Genomic DNA, 18,212 nt, shown 5'->3' with positions numbered 1-18,212 from the left:
GAGCGTATTTATTTGAGCTGTGAGGGGTGTGATTTGCCCAATTGGCCTGGAAAGTATAGATTCTCTCTCTCTCTCTCTCTCTCTCTCTCTCTCTCTCTCTCTCTCTCTCTCTCTCTCTCTCTCTCTCTCTCTCTCTCTCTCTCTCTCTCTCTCTCTATATATATATATATATATATATATATATATATATATATATATATATATATATATATATCTCTCTCTCTCTCTCTCTCTCTCTCTCTCTCTCTCTCTATCTCTCTATCTATCTCTATCTCTCTCTCCCTCTCTCTCCCTCTCCTTCTCTCTCTCCCTCTCTCTCGCTCTCTCTCTCTCTCTCTCTCTCTATCTCTATCTCTCTCTCCCTCTCTCTCTCACTCTATCTATCTCTCTCTCCTTCTCTCTCTCTCCCTCTCTCACTCTCCCTCTCCAGCCATTCCGAGCCGAGATGATGATATCAGGACAAATGTTGAATGTGGAAATGGTATATATGATATTTGTAGAACCAAAATATCATATATGGGTGTAGGACATTAGTTTTTTCCATATACCACATATAAACAGAAATATATTTAGAAAAATATGTTATTTAATTGGGATACATAAAAATGTGTGACTAAGTGTAAGATCCCAAAGTAGGCACTATTTCCTGCACAGAGGCATGCGTGCTTATTGTGAGGACATGGTAGTGTACTTGGACTCAAAATAGGGGATCGAATCCTTTAAGTGTGAAATACCACACGCATTTGAGTGGTGACACTTGACCTTGAGCTTTAAAGCCTAGGCCCTTTGGAGCTCATGCCCGTCGCATGCATAGACAGGGGATTAGGGCAGGCAACGTGGGGGACGCGTAGGATGGGCAGTACAGGCACAGGCATTGTGCACGGGGAAACATGCAAGCGCTCATGCATAAGCGTTGTGGGGACGGCGTGTGCACTGCGTGTGTGAGGCGTGTGGCGGGAGACATCCCCCCAAGAGACTAAGGCATTGACGCACAAAGAGTGCTAAGACGGTTGTGGGGCACACGGCGCCCCCGTAGACGGTGATGGGCACGCAGCGCCCAGTTTGGGGCCTCGAGCATACCGGCGCTTGTGTGGGGCGCACACCATTGTGTCAGCGCGGGTGCTCGTAACGCGGGGAGCGTCAAGGCTGGGGTTGGACTCACATATGTGTCGAGTGCCGATGCCCACGGGCGCGCGGTGCCAGGCCTGGGGGCACACATGTAGTAGCGACGTCGATAGGTGCACGCGTGGGGTTGCGGGCCTCAAGGTGCAGGAGTGACATTACCTAAGCGCGTGGCGCCTCCTCTCATTACAATAGTATCATTCTTAGTCTTCAATGCAATGACCCAATTCATGTACGGGGCTGCGTCTCCACCCTCTATCATTAACCTCCAAGCATTCTAAAGCTATTGCTCAAGACTTCCATTGCACAATCGAAGGCTGCTGAGTGTTCTTGTCCAAGACTAAAGCTGGCATGCATTCAATCTGGGCATTGTTCTTAGATCAAGATTTGACAACATGACATTTGGTTACAGAGCCAGGTTGGGTTCCTCACTCAACCTAAGGATGAAGTGCTTGAAGGAACACCTAAGGGCACAATCCGATGTGAGCTTTTAATTGCTGAGAATTAAAGGCCCAATTTGCTGAGATGGAGCATGAGAACAGCCACCTGCATGGTATTGTTCAATAGCTCACGGAGATGGTGATGTCTGTGAGGGTGGAATTGGCAAATGCGAGGCGAATGGAGTCATCCACAACCCGGGCCAATGGGGGAGAAGAGAGACCATCGGTGACACCCCCAAAGTTCCATGGCTCCCGTATGGTGGAGGATGTTTCTGACTTCTTATACAACTTACAAAGACGTTTTGACTTGATGGGCACATTGGAGGAGAAGAAAGTCTTGATGGCCAGCTACTACCTCCGGGGGGATGCCAAGATTTGGTGACGCCAACGTTCAGGAGAGGGGGATTGGCCATCGACAACATTTGAGGACTTTTTACAGGAGCTAAAAGATACTTTCATGCCATACAATACTTCCTGTATGGCACAGGACGAGCTCGACGACCTCAAGATTACCAGAGCTCCAAGGGAGTATGTGAGGAGTTTGCCTCTCTACTTTTGCGGATCACCGGGATGTCTAACAAGGACAAGCTTTACCGCTTCGTCAAAGGACTCCCTCAATGGGTCCGAACTGAGTTGGAGGAGAGGCACTGCCAAGATCTGCAGACTACCTACAAGATCGTGGAGGGGCTCGTCGACCTCCACACCAATAGAACTGGGACGATGGAGGAGAAGTCCGTGAAGTTGAGTGGAAACCTTCTAGACTGCACCGAAGCTCCTTCAGCCCCAGCCAGCCAGGGACTGAAGAGGAAGTTCAAACCATGCTACGGCAGGGGCCGTGAGAAGGGCCAGGGCCCGAGGTTGGCAACGACAACACTAGGTGATGGGGTAGCAAGTCGGGGTACTTTGCTTATGAAGGACCCATTTCATGAGGGATTTCCATGGGGCTCGGGGGCAGCCACCAGCGTTAGTGCAATTGTCGTACCCCCGTTCCAGCTAGACATTCCTGGGGATAGCAGTAAAGTGACGTTGAATCCCCTCCAATGTATGGCGGCATTGCACGGGAGTGCCCCGGTCCAGAATAAGGGGCTCGAACTCCTTCACATCCAAGTACTCATCAACAACAACCCACCACGGCCATGGTCGACACATGGGCAACACACAATATCCTCGCAAAATGGAAAGCAAAGCAACTTGGCTTGAGTCTCTCGCGAAGCACGAGTAAGATCAAAGCCATAAACTCTAAGGCTCAAGATATCGTTGGCTTAACCAAGAGGGTGCCTCTAAGGGTGGGGACGTGGGAAGGCAAAACCAACTTCATAGTGTCCCCCATGGATGACTTCTCGGTCATCCTGGGTCTCTATTGGGTTCTCGGGGCCTTGAGATGGATGAACAAATACAAAATGATGCGCAGCGGAAGACTCTTTGCGAATCGAACAGCATCGACAAAACATTAAAACGAAGTACCTTTGCACGAATCTCATTCGTGATTTCTTCGATCCCGGAGCGAGACGAGTCGAGTTGTTCAAGTGTGCAGCCTCTAGACGTATCCATGCTGTCCTCGGTGCGTCGGATCTCCTCCTTCTCGTTGACGAGCCCCGTTCTTTCTCCGTCGGCGTTGTTACGTTGTCCCGATCACATCAGGGATGGAGAGGGCGTGTGGGGAGAGTGGAGAAGAAGGGGAAAGGCCCCTGAACAATTCTGGCCTGGGTGAATTTCGTTCAGAGCCTTCACCTATTTATACTAAGTGGGTATTTTTCATAAAAACCCCCAAAACTTAAGTATATCTTCCAACGTCCAAAAGACCATTTGCGTGTGACCCTCTAGGCCCATGTATCAGTCTAGTTAACGACTCCAGTGGCCCAATAACCTTTATTGGCCTTCCAAATTAATTAACTATATCATCATATAGATTAATTAATGTCGGATCGATTTAACCCAATCGATAGGTCGAGACTCCAACACGTGGGGTGCCAAGCTACACCTCGTGTCCTAGAAGATACAAAGGAGTGTGTATCGACTCACTCATGGAACCTGTTCGTCATCGGTTACCGTGTATGTATAATCCCTCATCCACTTGACGCTCCTTGGATGACTTAGGGTATGGTCAACTGTCAAACCCTAATCGGTCATTCGAATTAGTACTGATGCATTCGAAAATCATCGGAGAACTCTTCTCCGATATTTCACTGCCTTGGCCAAGGACTTCGTTGCATCGTCTTCCTTGAGCTGTCACCTCTTATACCGAGGGTGGACGATCCCATCTTGACCACTCAATCGCCTTCGTGTACTTCTTGATGCACCCGAACTAAGACCGTTTAGAATCCCATGATTAGAGACTCGTTGGCCATAGCCAAAGTGCAACCGTCTGTCCACAAGACGTCTTTGGTGTCTCAGGTCTAAGGACCACTTACACAACCGTGACGTGAATCTACCTGATTGACAGTTTGGTATAATACCATTCAGGGATTCGTACGGATCAATTCAGTGAACTCTTTCCACTAAAGAGCACCCACTATCTATCCTTAGTGTAGCCACACTAATGGCTACGGGACCGGCCATACTCATCATATGAGTGAGGCTAGATAGTGCTATTCTATCCGGATACTTCGATGTCCTTCTCGTGTATCCTTTGAATAGGAATGTTTAGAACACATGCTTAAAGACTAGTGATCTCCATATTACAATCTCATCATAATTCACTAAGTTCGATCATGTATTCATGGACTTCATTATACGCATCACACGTGCACTATAATGAATATGTTCTATTAATGAATATGGAACGAGATGTGGAATGGGTGATTGGCTTGCCGACCACATATATTTCCATCAATCTAGACCTCCAAGTGGGAGCACGTGCGGTCGCGTTTCCCCAATACCGCGTCATTCTATTCCTTGAGGGATCTCACCCTTGTTTTTTGACAAACCAAGGGGGCCTCAGGCTATGGGACACCACACTCCTTTCTGCAATGCAAGTCAAAGACAGATTAAGGAAGGGGGAAGAGACCTTCCTTGTCACTATAGTTCAGGGACCGGGACGGGACGGGACAAGGATGGTTCGGGATGAATTTCATCTCATCAAACGTCCTACGTTAGCGTAAGGATGAAGGACGGGACGATTTTTTGTCCCGCGACAAAAAAACCGTCCGTTCAGTAATGGCGAGATGATTTTTTGTCCCATCTCGGCACAAAATCGTCCCGTCCTTCGTCCCGGACAAAAATATATATCACGGGAAAAATGATAAATCACCTGGCGGGACCAGATTTTGGAGCCCTAAATCTCCACTCTCCAGTCTCCACTCTCCCGCGCCCAGCAGATTTAGGTCATCCGCTGGAAGCCTGTAATTTTGAAGGAAGGAGGAAGCACTCTGGAGGCTGAACTCGGGAACTATCACCCGTCATCTTATTCTGAAACGTGAAGTCTCCCAGCAGGCGCAGGGTGCTCTTTCACCGCTTCTTTGACGTCAAGGTATGTTCTCATCTCTTTCTCTTTCAATGGCTTTATTATAATGTCGTTGTGTTGCATCCCATTTTTCTTAGCTTGATTGATGTCATTTCTTTGCGCCATTAAGTGCATTTGTGTTTTGAACTCGTGATAATCGCCTGTGTGTTGTGCGTAATGCCTTTCTGTTGTGTAAAGCATTGGTTTTCCAGAAGTTGTGCTCACAGTTAGCAAATCCATTTTTCTCCTGCGTTGGCCAGAAAAATGGGTCTGGAAAGCTTAGAACGGCTGTGTAACGCACTCGTTTTTCATTTTATAGACCCCTATTTCCTTAATAGCTAATTAATTATTTGAGGGGATGGTTGTGCATGATGGGGGCTTTCTTACATGCCAACGGTGAGGTATCGCTTAATTGCCGACTCGCTGAATAAAAGATTTCTTGATTTCTCCAATTCAATTTCCTTGTAAGCTTCTAGGAAATACCCCTTATCCACTGAATCCATCTCCCTTATAAATCCATTGAATCGATCTTCCGACTTTATCTCCTTTCAAACTCCATTGAATCTATCTCTGGACCAGTCTTCTTCCAAAGTCTACTTAATCCGTCTCCTATTCCTCACCATACAATAACTACCGCCATGACCAGGATACAGCTGCACCCATGGAAATCGAATTTTATTTCCCCTCATATGTGCTCCGTTAAGGAGTCATCCTCAATACGCATGCGTCATTATGAATTTTAGCCATTGTTTATGCTTGATGTTTCTCTACACACCAATTTATAGACTCCTTAACATCCAGCTATGAGATTGTCTATAATAAGCATCGTTACTTAGCTGAGCCAAACGACAATGAGGAGAGAAAAATAACAGCTTTTCTTCTAAGGTCATCAGCTCCGTCTCACTATCTTCGCTGCGTTTGTAAGTGTCTGTGATCTTGTCCATGACCACTCTTTTTTCCCCTTGTCCATATCTGATCCCAGCAAAACGGATTTCCTTTAGTGGATAATAAAAAAATTGGGAAGTTGAAGAGTATTTTAAACTTCATTTAAATATCCTAAATCTGATTTTTACAGCCCTAAGTCCCATACAGTCTAGAGATCTTCGTATCCTTACTCCTCCTCTGGATAAGATTTAAGTATGCTGTGTAAAAATCCTTTTACAATATTGGTCTGCTCAAGTAGATATGTCTTATGTGGAGATCGATCGCAGGGGTAGAGGAGTGTTTAATCCTTGCGATATGAAATTACTCTCTTCTCACTAATTCCCAAGTCTGGTATATACTACGGAGATCTTTTTTTAATCCCTATAAAATCTTGAAATGAATGCTCTGTACTATTTGTGATGGATCCCTCTGTCTTCAACAATCTATCTTGTCTCTCTTCCTCCATAGCATCCCTCTCTTTCTTCATCATTCTAGCTTCTCTCTCCTATTTCTATATCTCCCTCTTCTCTCTAGATTGACCCATCCTGGCCTCGGCTTCCTCCGTAGAAAGCCCCCCCTGGAAGTTCTTAGTCGCTCCAACACTTCCTCCAAACGAAAGGCTCTACTGCTCATCAGATTCACCAAAACTAGTCAGTTTCACTCCAACAATTCATCCAATGGAAGGCTCCCATGCTCATCAGATTCACCAAAACTGGTCAGTTTTACTCCAACAATTCATTTGATGGAATCGTTAGTAGAAGGCATCTAGTCTTGCCACACGGTTGATGGCTGATGTTTTAACACTTGCTCCCCATTTGTGGGACGAGTACTTTGCAGGTACACGGAGTCGTGGGTTAGACCAACAGCTATGCCTCGATCCTCATTGACACCCCAGCACCACGCTGAGTCGTGCGAGGATACCCTGCATCATAGTCGACGTGTTCCGCGCCGTAGTGTTCGCCTGCTCCTCCAACGCCTGGCCTATCATCACCCAAATGAAGACGTCATCGACATTACCTCGAATTTGGACTCCGACACCCCGAAGCCTTCCTCGAAGCCACCACCGGCTGAAATTTTCCCTCCGTCCCCTACAGTCTTGCTTCCACAATGGCACGCCCCGGCAGCACGCCCTTATCATTGAAAGTTCACACCGCCTTCTCTCCCGTCTGCGTCCCTTCCTTTTCGGGGTTCCGGATCCCCCCCAAAAGGTACCAGAAAATTGTTTATCGGCTACAGATTTTTGGGAAGCCCATAACTTTTCTCAGGAGATGATTGTCGTTGTACGAGTTATGGTAACCCAGCCTTTTCGCGACGACCACGTCATCACCGGTGCACATACAACTACAGTCCCCTTGGTGGATAGCGGTGGCAATGGGTGGCTAATCGAGTAACGACCATGCCATGTTCAAAACCAAGCTTAGTTGGTTAAAACTTTTAAGACTACTATTTCTTTAAATATCTCCAGTAACGGGGAAGAACACAGTTGTTGTTGAAGTGAAAGTGTTTTCCTATGTCTAGCGTTCTCCTCTCCTTATCTAGCATTCTCTCTTCTCTCTATCTTTATCTTTAGTATTTTAAATGAAGTTACCTATTGGGATAACGATATAATGATTATTTTTTACTAATGTTTTTACTCCTTTACTGCGTTTGATGGATAGCGACGGTATGAATTTTTTACGCCAATATATCATTCGACTTTATGGATTGCAGAGTTTGATTTTGGTTACGTAATTCCAGGGATTTTTGTAAATGTTCATTAAGCAACCATGGTAATGGCAAATTTATTTATGTATGAGGAAAATATCTACAAGATTTTATGTGATTGCAATTATTTACTGAATTTCCTGGTCGATCGAATTTACTCGTTATTGTAACTCACACATACTTCATAAATGATTACGTCTTATTAATTGCCCAGGTAGAGGAATGGAATCCACTTCTGCTACTACCCCAAAATTGACGGCTAAGGCTACGCCGTCGATGTCTACAAATTGCATCACAATCGGGGTTGATGATAACCTATCAACTCGTAGTGGCCGACGTAATCGGTCAAAAGTTTTAGATCATTTTGTTGAAGTTGGCCTGGACGAGTATCAGTGCACCCTATGTCAAGCAGAGAACCCCATCAGTAAGGTCGTCATCAGGAGGAATAAAGACAAGAGCACAAATGTATTTTGGAGACATCTAGAGAAGCTGCACCGCAGATTTCACGACAAAATTAGGGGACGCAAGCTGAAGCAGAGAACCATTCTCCACTACGAACTACTCTCACGTAAGTTATACTTACGCGGCATCACCATGGAGCAAACAAAAGAAGAGTTCGTTAGGTTCATCTGCGACAACGATCTTCCTTGGCGTCTTGTGAAGAAGAAGTTGTTCCAAAGGTTGTGGTTCTATGGGACACAGGTGGTGGGGGACATCCCTGGTCCGGATGCGGTCAAGGCGACGGCCGAAAGGATGTACGCCGATGTCCAAAGGAAGCTGGTGGAGATGTTTGCGGATGTCTCCAGCGTATCACTTACCGTGCATGCTTGGACATCCCAAAAAAACATCGCCCTTTTAGGAATCACTGCCCACTGGATCGACAACGACTGGAAGCTATGTGAGCTTCTTCTAGGACTATGACAGATCAAGAGATCACATAGCGGCTCGAACTTAGCGACGATCGTCGTGGAAGTTGCATATTGATGAAGGCAAAAATGGGGTGTAAATTGTCGTTGTTATTTTCGCTTCAATCAAATAAAAATTTGTAATAGTAAACTTACTCAGATATGTATAGAGGTGAGTGAGGTCATCTCCACAGGGATTGGTTCTTAGAGCAAAAATTTCAACTAATGAGTGGGATAGTTTACAAACACCACTAGGTGTTTGTTATTATGTCGAAGAGAGAGTTGGAAATAATTTTACATTAATTTCTGAAGGACAATATCCCTATCGATTTTATTTTGACCTAAGACTTTATATATAGGTATAGGAAAAATATTAATTATTTTAGGAAAATTTTCTAGAATTTTAGAGGTCAATATCTAGGAGAAAAAATAAGAGTCTAATGCGGCAGATTAAGTATTTGTTGAAATGCTTGAAAGAAGATTTCTGATTTTTATGGGTTTTTTTAGAAGGAATGAAAGGGAATTTTTAAGTATTTTATCGGGATATGGATATATTTTAGGAATTATATATCCCTTGATTTTATTGTATTTCTTAGAGATTTTTAATAGGTCGAAAAGTAGTTAAAAGATCATTAAAAGTTTGAATTAAAAGATTGCACACAAGGTGTTTGAAGAATTGCCTCAGAAGGCGATTTGAGATAGTTTGGGTTTTTGCTCGAAATCGATTCACTTCGATTTTGAGAAAAATGGATAAAGGAGATGTTTTCTTGATTTTACTAAAATATAAATCGATTAAACTCCTATGCTTAGAACAATCAAAATACTTACTGGATTTTTGCGCCGACTCGGAGTCGCCAACGGCTCCAGACTCCGCTCCGGTCGCGTCGTCCTTCAGGTAAGGATTTCTTCTCCGTCTTCTTCCTTTCTCTCTTCTAATCTCCCTTCAGATCACGGCTCTGTCACTGCCGTTGACCGAGAAATCGAGGAGAACAAGAAGAAGGCGGAGGATCTTCTCCTCCGGTGATGAAAAAAATGTTAAATTCAATACTCCGGTGGCAAAAAGATGAGTTCTTTTACATTTCGTTGCTATTTTATGGGTCAGGAGTGGTCCTAAGACCATCCTGACTGGTATGGGACATCTCCGGCGAAGTCTCCGACGGTGAATCGGCGGAGATCCGCCTTTCGATCGCCGGATTGACTTCGCTGGCGATGGAAGCGGCGGTGGCACAAAGAGGATGATTGGCGGTCGTTCTGACCATCCGATTTCCCTTATGGGGGATCCAACGGCTACGATTTAATCGTAGCCGTGGGCCCCTTTATTTCTGGTGGACCCTTGCTCCGTCAGCAGTTTGACGTCAGCTCCGGCTGCCCGCGTGTTGCCCTCCGATTCGTCCACGATGGAGCTCCTTGCTGAGCTGTCAACCTGAAATAATAGAAAACAAATGTAATATATACGGGCAATCTTGACCGTTCGATCTTCCAAAGGAGGATCGACGGTCAAGATTAAAACGTGGCTTTAAGTAAAGCCCGTTTCGATCCGGGCTTCGGGTCGCGTTAGCTCGAAGCCCGAACAGCTTTGTTTCTCTTTTATTCTTTATGACCGCGATCATTCTCTTTATCGCTGACCCGGCCCGAGCGCGCTTGAGATATGGGATTCCGCAATCCCATATTGACAATTTTAAAAAGGGCGCCTGGAATATAAACGTTGCAATTCCTATCAATATTAAATCCACACTTACCCCTAGTGTTTACAGATCTCCTCGATTGGCGTTGAGGCGCGGCCGTTGCCGTTCGCTGGGCTTGCGCTGTGCGTGCCGCCGGCGGCTGCGGGCAGCGTGTGCGGTGCACTTGGCCAAGGTTGCGCCTTGGCTTGGCTGCGGCCCATTTTTATTTTTTTTATATTTATGTTATTAATGTTTTTTTTTTCTTTTATAATTTTCATTCTTTTATTTAACCATCAAATTCTTTACTATGCTTATAAACGCAAAAACATATTAAAATGGAACATTTTGCATAATGAACAAATATTTTCATAAAAGTGGAATTTAACATAAAATGCATGTTTATTTCATTTAAAATGACTTCATAACCCTTTATTAAATGTAATTTTCCAAGCATGATTAGTGACTCGTCACATATCATTACGACATTGAGTCGAAGATATGTGCCATCACCACGGACAATGCGTCGCACAACAAAACAATGATTGCTTCCATTGTGGATCAGTTGAAGACAATAAACCCCCAATTCACCATGGACCGACATGTACCATGCTTTGCCCATGTCCTGAACCTCGTCGTCCAAGCCGGGCTCAAAGTCATTCACAATCCAGAACCCCATACGACTAATTTACTACGTGTCCGAGATCTTCGCCCAGTAACACCGTTGGACACGAAAGACCCGACTGATTCACATGTCGAGGAAGATATTGAGGCACAAGTTGCACCTTTGGGGGAAGCCGTTTCACGCATGAGAGCCATTGTGAATGCCATTCAAGGATCCATGAACATAATATTTTAATAGGTCAAGAATAATAAGTAATAGTGCAATTTCTTATTTATCAGCAATATTACAATTAATTTCAACGTATATATAATTAAGCATTCAAAATTCAACCCATACACATAATATTTCTCCAGATTTTAATTAATGTTCATTTAGTAAATTACCTAAATTAATTCGATTCAATATAATGGAACTGAACTCATCTTTTTGTTAGGAAGTTTAGTTTAGGTAATTAGGAAGTTTAGTTTAAATCATAAACCTTACATTTCGTAGGGGATTAAGTATTCTTTTTTCCTTTTTTTTCCGTCCAAATTCGTCCGTCAACCGTCCAAGCCTTTCGGACGAACAAATTTTTCGTCCCACGTGATGAAAAATTCATTCGTCCACGTCCCTGCACTATACTTGTCACTGTAAGAGTGCTGGCACCCCAAAAAAGGGCTGTAAGATAGGTGTGTGCACCAGCCCATTTGGCGTCGCATAACTGGGGTGAGGACGACAACAATAACCTCAAGTGGACTACCCAAGCTAATAGTGGGCATATTGCAAGAGTTCGCTAGGGTGATGCTAGTGGAACGCCCATCACGCTTACCGCCTAGGCGGAACATGGACCACAAAATTGAGCTACTACCGTGTACATGTCTGCAGGCGCGGTCACCCTACAAGATGGCCACCTGCATGGAAGAGCTCCGGAGGCAGCTCGAGCAGTTATTAGAATCCAGGCTGATCGACCATCCAAGGCACATTTCGGTGCACTGGCGCTATTTCAGAAAAAGGGCAGGTTGCTCCGACTCTATGTGGACTACTGGGCACTAAACAAGTTCAGTGTGAAGAACAAGTATCCTATGTCAAATCCCGTGCCGAATTCTCTCTCTCTCTATGAGGAGTGTTATTAGACCAATTGGCCTAGAAAATAAAGACATTGTCTCGTCTCTCTCTCATCTCTCTCTCTCCCTCCCACTCTCTCTCTCTCTCTCTCTCTCTCTCTCTCTCTCCCTCCCACTCTCTCTCTCTCTCTCGTCTCTCTCTCTCTCCCTCCAACACACTCCCTCTCTCCCTCCCACTATCTCTCTCTCTCTCTCCCTCCAACACACTCCCTCTCTCCCTCCCACTCTCTCTCTCCCTCCCACTATCTCTCTCTCTCTCTCTCTCTTCGGCCATTCTGAGCCACATGATAATATCAGGACAAATGTTGAGCCTGATATTGGAAATGGTATATCTGATATTTGTATTTACTGACATCCAAATATACATTGTTGTAGTTCCAAAATATTTGGATATCGGCATGTGCCTTTGTCTCAAGGGTTGGATTTAAATATTAGATATTGGAGTCGGACATCACTTTTTTCCATATCCGACATATAAATATAAATATATTATTTCAAAATATGTTATTTATTTGGGATACATATAAATGTGTGAATAAGCTATAGGGAGTTATATATGTTCGAGCATTGATTATATTTCTTAAATAAATTCATAGACATTTAGTAAATAGTTTGTACTTTGTCAGCCCAAACCCAAAATGAGCCAATCAGCCCAAACAACATGCCCAATATCTATCTACCAAATGTATTTATTTCAAGCAGGGTAGAGCACAACACTTTCTTTCACTTTGTATATCTTCAAAAGTATTTATACTGTTTTTTTACTTTTTAAAAAAGGTATGTAGATATCAGATTCGACATCTGGTAACAACATCATACGAGTTCGAAGACACATGATATTTATCCCAATATTTGATACTGGATGGATATTGGAAATCTATCCAACATCCAAATTTTGGTATCTGAAGCCACCTTGATTTAGCGCGTATATTATGTACTGGTTGTTTGATATCGGAGATCGGACGGATATTGGATGGCCAAACACTATTGTCTCTCTCTATTCCTATTATCATCTTTCTCTCCCTGGAAATCTATGTCTTATTGTTTATCTTTCTCTCCCTCTCTCTGTCCCTCCCTCTCTATCTACCTATCTCTCTGGCTCTCTAGCTATCTTTCTCTTTGTTTCCCTCTCTCCAGCTCTCTCTATATTTCTATTTCAATTTCAATTGCTCTCTCACTCTCCATCCAATTGTCTGTCTCTCTATTTCTATTTCTCATTCCCTATCTGTCCATCAGTCTCTCTCTCTCTCTCTTATTTATATCTCTCTCTGTCCAGCTTTCTCACTCTCTCTCTCTCCTATTTGTATTTATATTTCAAATTCTCTCGCTATCCAGCTCTCTCTTCTGTTACTATTTCTCACTGTCCAGCTCTCTCTCTATCTTCTATTTCTATTTCTATCCCTCTGTCCACCCCTCGGTCTCTCCTATTTCTATTTCTCTATCTGTCTTCTAATCCTATTTCTATTTTTTTCTCTTTTTCCAGCTCTCCCTCTCTGTTCTATTTCTATTTATTAATCCATCTCTTCTATTTCTCTTTCACTCTCTCGCTCTCTCTATAAAGGTCACTGGGTAGTTGACTGGGAAAATTTTGACAACATTTGTCATTAAGACATAAATACAACACACTAATAATATTTCACCATGATATGTTGATGGGAACATGCTGTATGATGCCATTATTCAACATACAAATTGCATTTATTGTAATAAAGCATTATATCCCTTTATCTCTGCCTGGTGACAAGAAGCGCCAAAGGGTAAACTAGTCTTGATGAGATCACTGTTGTGGCCATTGAATATCACTCAAAGGCCCACGATACACAGTTTGGTCCAAATATATATTATACGTGTAACAGATATATCTTAGAATATATAGAGCATACATTTATATATTGAGATATATCTCATGATACTGCAGTTGGTGAGTCATGCAGGTAGTAGATAAAGATAATAAAATATGAAATTTCCTTTTTTTCATAAGTTTCTGTCTTAAAAAGTTTCATAAATTTTGATGGTATAGTTTTTTCAATGTTATAGGATTTGCAGTATTTTCTAAGTTCCATAGTAATATCTTAGTGAAAAAACATGGAGACAAATTGAACGCTAAGAAGGGAACTAGATTCACATAACCATATTTCTTTCGAAGGACCTTCGCTATTGGATGACTGCATGAAAAAATTAAGTTATAATTATTACATTATGTATAATAAAGCATTCTTATTACAATGGCATGATGTCTATTGATTGGCCATTATGTCTTCCCATAAATTGTGCCTAGTCACTATGAAGTCAACCAGTTAGTTTATATTCAGGTGTATTATCTTGATGCATGACTCCTACCATCAAATAAGACAAATATCATATGACAAATACCTCATAATTCATAAATTCAAGTCTGCTATGATGAAATTCAGACTCAATGCATAGTGCATGTAACTCTTTAAATAGATTGCAATCATTCTTATCACATGACGCATTGTGCTTAAAAAAGATCATAGTTCATGGATACATTTTTTTATGAAAGTAATGCTCATTTTCATGTGTGTATGTCCTCACAGTTATTTGAAAAATAGTCTGTTTATACTCGCTAGATGCCTGTAATTAGTGTTCACCCGTCCCGATATCAGTACCGGATGACAGTATCGGGACGGATGCTGTACCGGATAATGGAAAGGTAATTTCCAGTATCCGGATATTGGATATCGGTATCGGATATCGATTGCTACAGTGCCGATATCCGATACCGATATCCGTCTCGATGTCGAGATCCGTCTCCGTCTCAGGGGGAAGGATGACGATATCGGATATGGGGTGTGGATATCAGTTTTTGATATCCAACACCAACATATTTTATAAAAGTATATTTCATTCATTATTAAAGAGCGGTTAGGTGAATCAACTTGCGATAGAGGGTATTTAGAGCTTTTAATTTGTTTATTGGCGCCGTAATATATACAAGTCGAACTTATTTTTTCCTTCCGTTTGGGATAACAACAGGATTCCGAGATTAACAAACTCTGAGTACTTTATCCCATATGGAAGATAAAAGAAATTTCGGCCTGTATTTATTAGACGAAGTATTAATATCATAAATATATATTATATATAAGCCGATTATAATATAAAGAAAATCCATCAATATAATATTAATTCATTTAATATATATACCTTGTGTAATATATACAGTGCACGATTTTATATATCTTCCATATGGGATAACAGTATTCAATTTTAATATAAACTGTGAATCCAGTTATCCCATATCAAAACGTAAGTCGTTAGATTTAAATAAACCAATGAGTGAGAGAAATAGCTTAATTTTTGTCAGTCGATACCGGTACCGATACCCGGATACTGGTTCTGATATCCGGATATCGAAAACCGATATCCGGCACCCGGTATCCGTCGCGTCCCTCTACCTACGGTATCTGGTACCGATATCAGTCTACCCCTCAGAGACGGATATCGTCCGATATCCAATATCCGATATCTGGCACCATCCCATTTTTCCGGGATATCGGATATTGGTTGTCCGATACTGGATGACGGACGGATATCAGTTAGGTGAACCCTACATGTAATAAGTAAACCTATAATATAATATAATCAACCGAATATAATATGTTTCTTGTCTTGAATCCCAATCATCTCCAACTAGAACAATATATTATAACAAATTGGCTGCATAGTAGCCATCTATTAACAAACAAGGAACCACTATGGAACTTTAAGTTTTAGATGGACATAATTGTTGTCTTAAAATGTTTTGTTTTTGTTGAGCTTAATATGGGCGTTTGAAAAATTAATGGACAGCGTAAATTTTGGAGTATATTCTGCTATACATGACCTTGATATCTGATTCTTCATAAAAAAATTATAAATATCCCATCACAAGCATACCTCACCTGAATCCCGTAGTTTAGCCCCCTTTATTTGTCTAGGTAATCCATAACTTATGGGTCCGAAATGTTTCGATAAAGGTGTGGCTTCTTGGCCCTCTGAAATCGAACCGTGATTATTGACTTAAAATTGTCAAATTTGTTGACTTATTCCGCCCCATGATTATAGAGGTCAAGGATTAGGTTCCTAGAATTTGTTAACCTTTTTATCATCCAAATTTTAAAATATCGAATTAAATACTTTATTTGGTAGAATGAATTCCATTACCTTTGAAATAACTAATTTTATTGATTCTATCTTATCCCTCCTTATTGGGTTAATTTATTACCACAAATTTTTTATCATCGGTCTTTTTATTCTTAATCCTTGAGAACACCCTAATTTTTGAGTTCTCAAATATTGTCGAAGTCTTGATTTTTTATTACTCATTCTTCTCCATTTTGTTTTGATGCCCTGCACATACACATATATCTCGCTTATATCAGCTATTTTGTACAAAATACATGATTTCTATCAATTCTTAAAACAATACAAAAAATATTGAACATAGTTCCTTTTTTTAGATCAGTGATTACTTTCAGTATACCTATGTTTTATTCAGACTAATCGAGTAAAAGTTTTACTGAATTTTTTGATTAAGCTGATTTGATTATTTTATTGATTAACATTCATAACTCGTGTTTTTTATCAGTAATTTTATAATAGACATTAAGTGGTAGATTGTTAGAATAATTTACTTCAAAAGCATGAGTAGAAAACCTGGGTGCAAGGTAACCAAGAGAACCAAGGGAACCTATGCTTAAAATTAGACATGGAATATTATATGCTAACACTTATCTGGCTCATTTAAGTCAATCGTGCAAAAACTACAGGATGGGAGGTTTTTTCCCAAATTTGCAAATCTTATATTGCAAAGGATTCTCAAATAGAGGTAGATCCCAAACTGAATTGGATGAATAAAATCAATCTGATTGCTACCAGATAATCCACTGTAATGCTAAATTACACTGTGATGCCTGCCCATGAAATGCTTCTAGAGACTAGAGGTGGATCTCACATTAAATTGGATACATAAAATCAAACTTTTTCTTACTAAATAACCCATTGTAGTTTTAAATTATACTTTTGACGCCTGTCCATGAAAAGCTTCTAGAAATTAATGGTGGATCCAAGTTGATTTGGATTAAAAAAACAAACTGATTAGTATCAAATAACCTACTATGTTCCAAATTACATTTTGATTCCTGTCTGTGGAAGGCTTCCATAAATCAAAGGTGGGATCCAATGTTGAATTGGATTAATTAAATCAAACTGTTTGGCACCTAATAACACACTATCTTCTAAATTACACATTGATGCCTGCCCATGAAAGGTTTCTATAAATTATAGGTAAATCCCATATTGAACTGGATAAATAAAATTAATTTGACTGGTACCGAATAATCCACTATAATTATATATTATACTTTAATGCCTGTCCATGAAAGGTTTATAGAGCCTACAGGTAGATCCCATATTGAACTGGGTTAATAAAATCAATCTGATTGGTAGCAAATAATCCATTATAATTCTAAATTATACTTTGATTCCTATCCATGAAAGGTTTCTTAGGGCTTATAGGTAGATCCCATATTGAACTGGATAAATAAAATCAATCTGATCGATACCAAATAATCAAGTATAATTGTAAATAATATTTTGATGGCTTCTAGATTAAAGATGGATCCAAAATTTAATTCGGAAATAAATACAGTACAACTGAGAAAAAAAGGCACGACCGTTATATTTTACATGGAAATTACATATCTCTCTAATCTCTGGGGCGGGACCCAACTTACCCAAAATTAGTCTATTATTTTGTAGATCAAGCAACGATAGAATTCAATCCGAGCCGTCCGTTATCCAAGAAAATGATCGGGCGATCAGGATTTCTCAAGCTTCCATTAAGACGATAGATCTATCTCTCTCTCCATCTCCACGATAAAAAAAGTCAACTTACATCGGACAGAATCTCCACCGTCCGTTCTCCAAGTAAACGATTGATTACGAAGATGCATCTCTCTCTCTCTACTTTTATCCCTATCGCATATCTTTCTCTCACTAGGAACAAGACAAACCCATGTCTCTCTCTATCCAGCAATCTGTCCGTGTCTCTCTTTATTTCTCTCTCTAGGATCAGAACGATCGAACGAGATAATAAAGAAAGAAAGAAAGAAAGAAAGAGATAATAAAATCTGGACCGTCCATTACCAAAGAAAACGATCGAACGACCAGGATTAAGACGACAGAGCCGCACCGACCGTCCCAATCCAAGAGCGAATAAAATCTAGACCGTCCGTTACCGGTGAAAAAGAATCGAGCGATCAAGATATCCCCCCCTATCTAT

The sequence above is a fragment of the Wolffia australiana genome, chromosome 1 (genome assembly GCF_029677425.1).
Source record: "Wolffia australiana isolate 7733 chromosome 1, ASM2967742v1".
Taxonomy (NCBI): Eukaryota; Viridiplantae; Streptophyta; class Magnoliopsida; order Alismatales; family Araceae; genus Wolffia; species Wolffia australiana.
Note: the sequence above shows the minus strand (reverse complement) of the source record.